Genomic DNA, 8432 nt, shown 5'->3' with positions numbered 1-8432 from the left:
CCAGATAGAATACACTGCAGAGGTGGCTGAAGAGGTAACAGTTGCATTGGTCATGGTCTTTCAATAATCACTTGTTTCTGGCATGGTCCTGGAGGACTGGAAAATTGCAAATGTCAGTCCACTCTCTAAGAAGGAAGAAGGACAAAAGAGAGGAAATAATAGACCATTTAGCCTAACCTCAATGTTGGAGTTTATTAATAAGGACAAGGTTTCAGGGTACTTGGAGACTAATGACAAAATAAGTCAATCAGCATAGTTTCTGTAAAGGAAAATCTTGCTTGACAAATCTGTTAGAATTATTCAAGAAAGTAACAAGCAGCATGGACAAAGGAGAGGAAATAGATGTCATTTACTTAGATTTTCAGAAGGCATTTGATAAGGTGCCTCACATGAGGCTGTTTAACAAGATAAACTCCTATGGTCTTACAGGAAAGATACTGGCATGGATAGAGGAATGGCTGACAGGAGGTAGGAATAAAAGGTGGCCTTTTCTGGTTGGCTGCCAGAGACTAGTGGTGTTCCTCAGGAGGTCAGTATTGGGACCCCTACTTCTCACATTGTTTGTCAATGATTAAGTAGAATTGATGGCTTTATGACAAAGTTTGCAGATGATACAAAGATAGGTGGAAGGGTGGGGGGTGCTGAGGAAGCAAGCAATTGCAGCAGGAGTTGGACAAATTGGAAGAAATGGCAAAAATGTGGCAGATGGAATACAGTGTTGGCAAAATGTATGATAATGCATTTTGGTAATAGGAACAATAGTGCAGTCTATTATCTAAATGGTGAAAAAATTCAAACATCAGAGGTGTAAAGGGACTTACGGGTTCCTGAGCAAAACTCCCAGAAGGTTAATTCACAGGTTGAATCTGTGGTAAAGAAGGCAAATGTGATGTTGGTATTCATTTCAAGGGGAATAGAATATAAAAGCAAAGAGATAATGCTGAAAGCTTTATAAGACACTAGTCAGGCCACATAGTGGTTGTATTTTGACTTAAAAGAAATGCTTACCCAGTCTAAATCACAGAAGAGAAATTGTGGTTCTGTTACACTGCAGAAAAACTTTCCAAGTGTGATCAGAAATTTGAAGCCAAGATTTCAGGCAGTTAATGTTTCCAAGACAATGACCTTCAAGACCTTCAAGAGAAAATATTGTTTGCCTGTTGTATTAATTCCCCATTACATAATTCATAAAAGCAACTGACCTTATGATTACTTGAAGATCTGACAGAAACAGCTGATTTTTATCTAATTGCACTGACAATTTGTCAATGTCCCTATAGCAGTTGATGAGTGTTATTTAGAAGCTGAGTATTCTGTAATTAGATCCTCCATAGATATTGAAAAGGTTTAGCTAATCTAGGGGAACAAAATGGATATTTATCTACTCCTATTTGATACTGGATACTGTACTCTAATGCAATAGTGCGAACTGTTTCACTAGTTTGGAAGATCAGTCTTTTAAACTGCATGACATTGAGAATAGCAAATAATATCTTGTGTCATAAATAGAGGTACTAATTGCAAAAACAATGAAGTTATGCTGAACCTTGCTAAATTCTGATTGGGCCAGACTAGAGTACTGCAGCCAGTTCTAGTCACCTGAAACCAGGTGTGTCTGACTGAAACCACTATTAAGCTTAAGCAAAAATGCTTAAGTAAATGTTGAGAACTGTTAGCATGTGTTTGAACTTCATGACGCAAAGGCACAGCTGATGAATGAAAATATAGAACATTGCTGACTGTATGTTAAAATATTTATTGTGAAACATTTATACTTATAGTGTCCAAGTAATTAGTAGGTGTTCATATTGGCAGCTGATATTCCAGATTCAACAAAAATACAGTGATTTCAGAACAGAAATGTAGGAAGCAGTTATTATAGAATTAAGCTATTGCATCCCTGGTTTCAAGGAAGTGGTACAGAGCAATGAAAAACACAGCCAATACTATGGACAGACTGTCAAGATAGATAAATCAAAGTGTGAAAAACATGATGCGAAGAGTGTTTGTATTCACTAGGACCATAACCACCTTTTGGACATGCAGATTTGAATGCAGCATAAACAGCACTTTAAACATGGTGCTGGCTAGTTGTGATGGTTTGTAACTGGAACTTAAAGGAAAAGTTGCATATTTGTCACCCAAGACAACCAAATGGAATAGGTCATTGTAGATCATGTATCTCCAAATTTTAAAAGCTCCTTACCATTTGTAATCTACAAAAAGAAAATATATAGTTGTGGGAATAATCACCCAGGAGTTTATTATGCACTAATGTGATTGACTTTTCAACATTTGTATTATTATACTAGCACTATTAAGGCCTAATGAAACTGCTCAAGTCTCACAGATGTTATTGTTCAGAGCTAATAGCGCTCTATGGTGACAAAATGGAAGCACACTATCCCTATCCTGAAGTAATGAAGTTTCTCTTAGTGTTTGACGGTCTCATGCATACAAAGTTTCATGAAGGCTGACAATATATAGAGTTGAGAAATTGCGAGAATAAAAGATCTAATGGGAGTCATGTACAGGCTTTTGAACAATAGCCAGGATGTGGGGTACGAGTTAATGCAAGATAAAAATAACAGGTAAAAAAAAGAATGCTATGATGGTCAAGGAGGATTTCAATATGCAGATAGATTTTTAAAATCCGGTTGGTGCTGAATTCTAAGAGAAGGAATTTGTGAAATGCATATGAGATGGTTTGTGGCCGCACCCATTTGGGAAAAGACAATTCTAGAATGCAGTGTGTAATGAACCAGATTTGATCAGTGAGATTAAGGTAAAGGAACACTTAGAACTTGGGTGATCAAAATATGAAGGAATTCACCCTGCAGTTTGAGAGGGAGAATACAAAATCAGTTGTATTGGTGTTACAGCTAATTAAAGGTATCTAAAGGCATGAGAGAGGAACTGGCCAAAGTTGACTGCAAGGGTTGACAGTAGAGCAGCAATGGCTGGAGTTTCTGGGAGTAAATCAAAAGATGCTGAATCAGTTCTTTCCAAAGAAGAAGCAGCATTCTGAAACAATGATGAGGCAACTGTGGCTGATTAAGGATGTCAAAGAAGCAAAAAAAAACTGATGCAAGAGAATACAAAATATTCTCTCCTGGGAAGGAAGGGGAATCCAAAGGGGATCAACATCCTGGCAGGGAGGTTTGTTATGGCTGTTGCGGAGAACTTAAACTAGAATTGCTAGGGGGTGGGAACCAAACTGAAGAGACAGAGGAAGGGGCTGTGGCTCACAAAAAGTAAAAGCTTGGATACAGTGTGAGAGGCAGGTGATAGAGAAGGGATGCGCTCAGACTGATGGTTTGAGATGTGTCTATTTTAATGCAAGAAGCATAATGAACAAAGCGGATGAGATAAGAGCATGGATCAGTACTTGGAGCTATGATGTTGTGGCCATTACGGAGACTTGGAACTGCTCAGGGACAGGAATAGTTACTTAGAATGCCAGGTTTTAGCTGTTTCTGAAGGGACAGGGAGGGAGGGAGGCAAAAGAGATGAGGTCGAGGCACTGCTCATCAGGGATAGTGTCATGGCGGCAGAAAAGGAGGAAGTCATGGAGGGGTTGTCTACTGAGTCTCGCTGAGTGGAAGTTAGAAACGGGAACGGGTCAATAACTCTACTGGGTGTTTCTTCTAGACCACCTAATAGTAATAGGGACATAGAGGAGCAGATAGGGAGACAAATTCTGGATAGGTGTAATGATAATAGGCGCTGCGTGGTGGGAGATTTTAATTTCTGAAATATTGATTGGCATCTCCCTAGAGCAAGGGGTTTAGATGGGGTGAAGTTTGTTAGGTGTGTTCAGGAAGGTTTCTTGTCACAATATGTAGTCAAGCCTACAAGAGGAGAGGCTGTACTTGAGCTGGTATTGGGAAATTAAACTGGAAGGTGCCAGGTCTGTCAGTGGAAGAGCATTTTGGAGATAATGATCACAATTCTATCTCCTTTGGAGAGGGATAGGAACTGACAAGTTAGGGAAGTGTTTAATTTGAGTAAGCAGAAATAAGGTATCAGACAGGGAAGCATAAATTGGGAACAGATGTTCTCAGGTAAATGTGGCAAATGTTCAGGGGATAGTTGTATGGTGTTCTGTATAGGTACGTTTCAATGAGACAGGGAAAGGATGGTAGAGTACACGAACTGAGGTGTAAAAAGCTGTTGAAAATCTAATCAAGAACAAAAGAAAAGCTTATGAAAGGTTCAAAAAACTAGGTAATGATAGAGATCTAGAAGATTATAAGGCTAGCAGGGAGCTTAAGAATGAAATTATGAGGGCCAGAAGGGGCCATGAGAAGGCCTTGGCGGACAGGATTAAGGAAAACCCCAAGGCATTCTACAAGTATGTGAAGAGCAAGAGGATAAGATGTGAGAAAATAGGACCAATCAAGTGTGACAGTGGAAAAGCATGAGCATGTAGATATTAAGAAAGAAGATGTACTGGAGCATTTGGAAAGCATCAGGTTGGATGAGTCATCGGGACTGGATGAGATGTACCCCAGGCTAATGTGGGAGACGAGGGAAGAGATTGCTGGGTCTTTGATAATGGTCTTTGCATCATTAATGGGGACAGGAGAGTTGCAGATTTTGTTCCCTTATTCGAGAAAGGGAGTAGAGATAGCCCAGGAAATTATAGACCAGTGAGTCTTACTTCAATGGTTGGTATGTTGATGGAAAAGATCCTGAGAGGCAGGATTTATGAACATTTGGAGAGGCATAATATGATTACGAGTAGTCAGCATGGCTTTGACAAAGGCAAGTCGTGCCTTACAAGCCTGATTGAATTTTTTGAGGATGTGACTAAACACATTGATGAAGGAAGAGCAGTAGATGTAGTGTATATGGATTGCAGCACAGCATTTGATAAGGTACCCCATGCAAGGCTTATTGAGAAAGTAAGGAGGCATAGGATCCAAGGGGAGCTTGCTTTGTGGACCCAGAATTGGCTTGCCCACAGAAGGCAAAGAGTGACTGTAGATGGGTCATATTCTGCATGGAGGTCGGTGACCAGTGGTGTTCCTCAGGAATTTGTTCTGGTACCCCTTCTCGTGATTTTTATAAATAACCTGGATGAGGAAGTGGAGGGATGGGTTAGTAATTTTGCTGATGACACAAAGGTTGGGGGTGTTGTGGATAGTGTGGAGGGCTGTCAGAGGTTACAGTAGGATATCGGTAGGATGCAAAACTGGGCTGCAAAATAGCAGATGGAGTTCAACCCAGGTAAGTGTGAGGTGGTTCAATTTGGTAGGTCAAATATGATGGCAGAATATAGTATTAATGGTAAGTCTTTTGGCAGTGTGGAGCGTCAGATGGATCTTGCAGTCCAAGTCCATAGGACGCTCAAAGCAACTGTGCAGGTTGACTCTGTGCTTAAGAAGGCGTACGGTGCATTGGCCATCAACTATGGGATTGAGTTTGAGAGTTGAGAGGTAATGTTATAGCTCTATAGGACCTTGGTCAGACCCCACTTGGAGTACTATGCTCAGTTGTGGTCACCTCAGTATAGGAGGGTGCAGAGGAATTTTACAAGGATGTTGCTTGGATTGGGGAGCATGCCTTATAAGAATAGGTTGAACTTGGCCTTTTCTCCTTGGAGCAGCAGATGATGAGAGGTGACTTAATGGAGGTGTATAAGATGATGAGAGGCATTGATCGTGTGGATAGTCGGAGGCTGAAATGGCTAACATGAGAGGGCACAGTTTTAAGGTGCTTGGAAATGGGTGCAGAGGGATGTCAGTGGTAATTTTTTTTTAAGCAGAGTGTGCTGAGTGAGTGGAATGGGCTGCTGGCGATGGTTATAGAGGTGGTTACAATAAGGTCTTTTAAGAGACTCCTGGATAGGTACACGGAGCTTAGAAAAATAGAGGGCTATGGGCAACCCTAGGTAATTTCTAAAGTAGGTACATGTTCAACACAGCATTGTGGGCTGAAGGGCCTGTTGTGCTCTAGGTTTTCTGTGTTTCTAAAATAGCAAAAATTAGTGGGAAGCTTTTAAAAACCACCAGGAGACAACTAAAAGAGTTATAAGGAGAGAAGATCAGCTGGACAATTAAAAAAAAGGATATCAAACGTTTTTTGAAATATATAAAATGGGAGACAAGAATGGACAAACACAAGGAAATCTGCAGATGCTGGAAATTCAAACAACAACACACACAAAATGCTGGTATATCACAGCAGGCTAGGCAGCATCTATAGGGAGAAGCGATGTCAGCCTCCAACCTGACAAACAGTTATCCACCACTACTCTCTAGCATCTCCCATCCAGCCACTGTTGAATCCATTTTACTACTTCAATATTAATAACTAATGATTGAACCTTCCTAAATAACTTTCTGTGTGGAACCTTGTCAAATGCCTTACTGAAGTCCATATAGACAACATCAACTGCTTTACCCTCATCAACTTTCCTAGTAACCTCTTCAGAAAATTCAATAAGATTTGTCAAACATGACCTTCCATACACAAATCCATGTTGACTGTTCCTAATCAGACCCTGTCTATTCAGATAATTATATATACCATCTCTAAGAATACTTTCCATTAATTTACCCACCACTGACATCAAACTTATAGGCCGATAATTGCTAGGTTTACTCTTAGAACCCTTTTTAAACAATGGAACCACATGAGCAATACGCCAATCCTCTGGCACCAACACTGTCTCTAATGACATTTGAAATATTTCTGTCAGAGCCCCTGCTATTTCTACACTAACTTCCCTCAAGTCCTAGGGAATATCCTGTCAGGACCTTGAAATTTATCCACTTTTATATTCTTTAAAAGTGCCAGTACTTACTCTTCTTTAATCATCATGTTTCCATAACTACATTACTTGTTTCCCTTACCTTACACAATTCAATATCCTTTTCCTTAGTGAATACCAAAGAAAAGAAATTGTTCAAAATCTCCCCCATCTCTTTTGGCTCTGCACATAGCTATCCACTCTGATTCTCTAAGGGACCAATTTTATTCCTCACTATCCTCTTGCTTTTAATATAACTGTAGAAACCCTTTGGATTTGTTGTCACCTTACTTGCCAAAGCAACCTCGTATCTTCTTTTAGCTTTTCTAATTTCTTTCTTAAGATTCTTTTTACATTCTTTATATTCCTCAAGCTCCTCATTTACTCCATGCTGCCTATATTTATTATAGATCTTTCTCTTTTTCCAAACCAAGTTTCCAATATCCCTTGAAAACCATGACTCTCTCAAACTTTTAACCTTTTGACGTAACAGGAACATAAAGATTCTGCACCCTCAAAATTTCAACTTTAAATGACTTCCATTTCTCTATTACATCCTTCCTATACAACAAATTGTCCCAATCCACTCCTTCTAAATCCTTTCACATCTCCTCAAAGTTAGCCTTTCTCCAATCAAAAATCTCTACCCTGGGTGTAGTCCTATCCTCCATGATTATATTGAAACTAATGGCATTGTGATCACTGGACCCAAAGTGCTCCCCACAGCATACCTCTGTCACCTGACCTATCTCATTCCCTAACAGGAGATCCAACACTGTCCCTTCTCTTGTTGGTACCTTTATGTATTGCTGCAAAAAAATATCCTGCATACATTTTACAAACTCCAAACCATCCAGCCCTTTTACAGAATGGGCTTCCCAGTCTATGTGTGGAAAATTAAAATCTCCCACAATCACAACCTTGTGCTTACTACAAATATCTGCTATCTCCTTGCAAATTTGCTCCTCCAATTCTCGCTCCCCATTAGGTGGTCTATGATACACCTCCATAAGTGTTACTACACCTTTCCCATTCCTCAATTCCACCCAAATAGTCTCCCTAGTCGAGTCCTCTAATCTATCCTGCCAAGGCACTGCTGTAATATTTTCTTTCACAATCAATGCAACACCTCCCCCTCTTGCCCCTCCAATTCTATCACACCTGAAGCAACGAAATCCAGGAATATTTAGTTGCCAATCACAGCTCTCCTGCAACTATGTTTCCCTAATAGCTACAACATCATCGTAATTCCAGGTATCAATCCATGTTCTGAGCTCCACCTTTCTTACAATGCTCCTAGCATTAAAATAGATGCATTTAAGAAACTCTCCACCTCTTACTCTGTTTATCCTTAATGGTGCAAACAACTTTATTATCTTTTTCTTCCTTCTTCCCTACATCTTTGGTCTGAGTGCTCCCCTTCTCTATCACCTGCCTATCCTCCCTCACACACTGTCTACTAGCTTTCTCTATTTGTGAACTAACCTCCTCTCTCCTAGTATCCTCAATTTGACTCCCACCCCCCCCCCCACAACCATTCTAGTTTAAAGTCTCCCCAGTAGTCTTAGCAAATCTCCCCGCCAGGATATTGGTCCCCCTAGGAATCAAGTGCAACCTGTCCTTTTTGTACAGGTCACACCTGCCCCAAAAGAGATTCCAATGATCCAGAAATCTG

The sequence above is a fragment of the Hypanus sabinus genome, chromosome 20 (genome assembly GCF_030144855.1).
Source record: "Hypanus sabinus isolate sHypSab1 chromosome 20, sHypSab1.hap1, whole genome shotgun sequence".
Classification (NCBI taxonomy): Eukaryota; Metazoa; Chordata; class Chondrichthyes; order Myliobatiformes; family Dasyatidae; genus Hypanus; species Hypanus sabinus.
The sequence above is the reverse complement of the archived record's forward strand: the minus strand, read 5'-3'. Positions refer to the sequence as shown.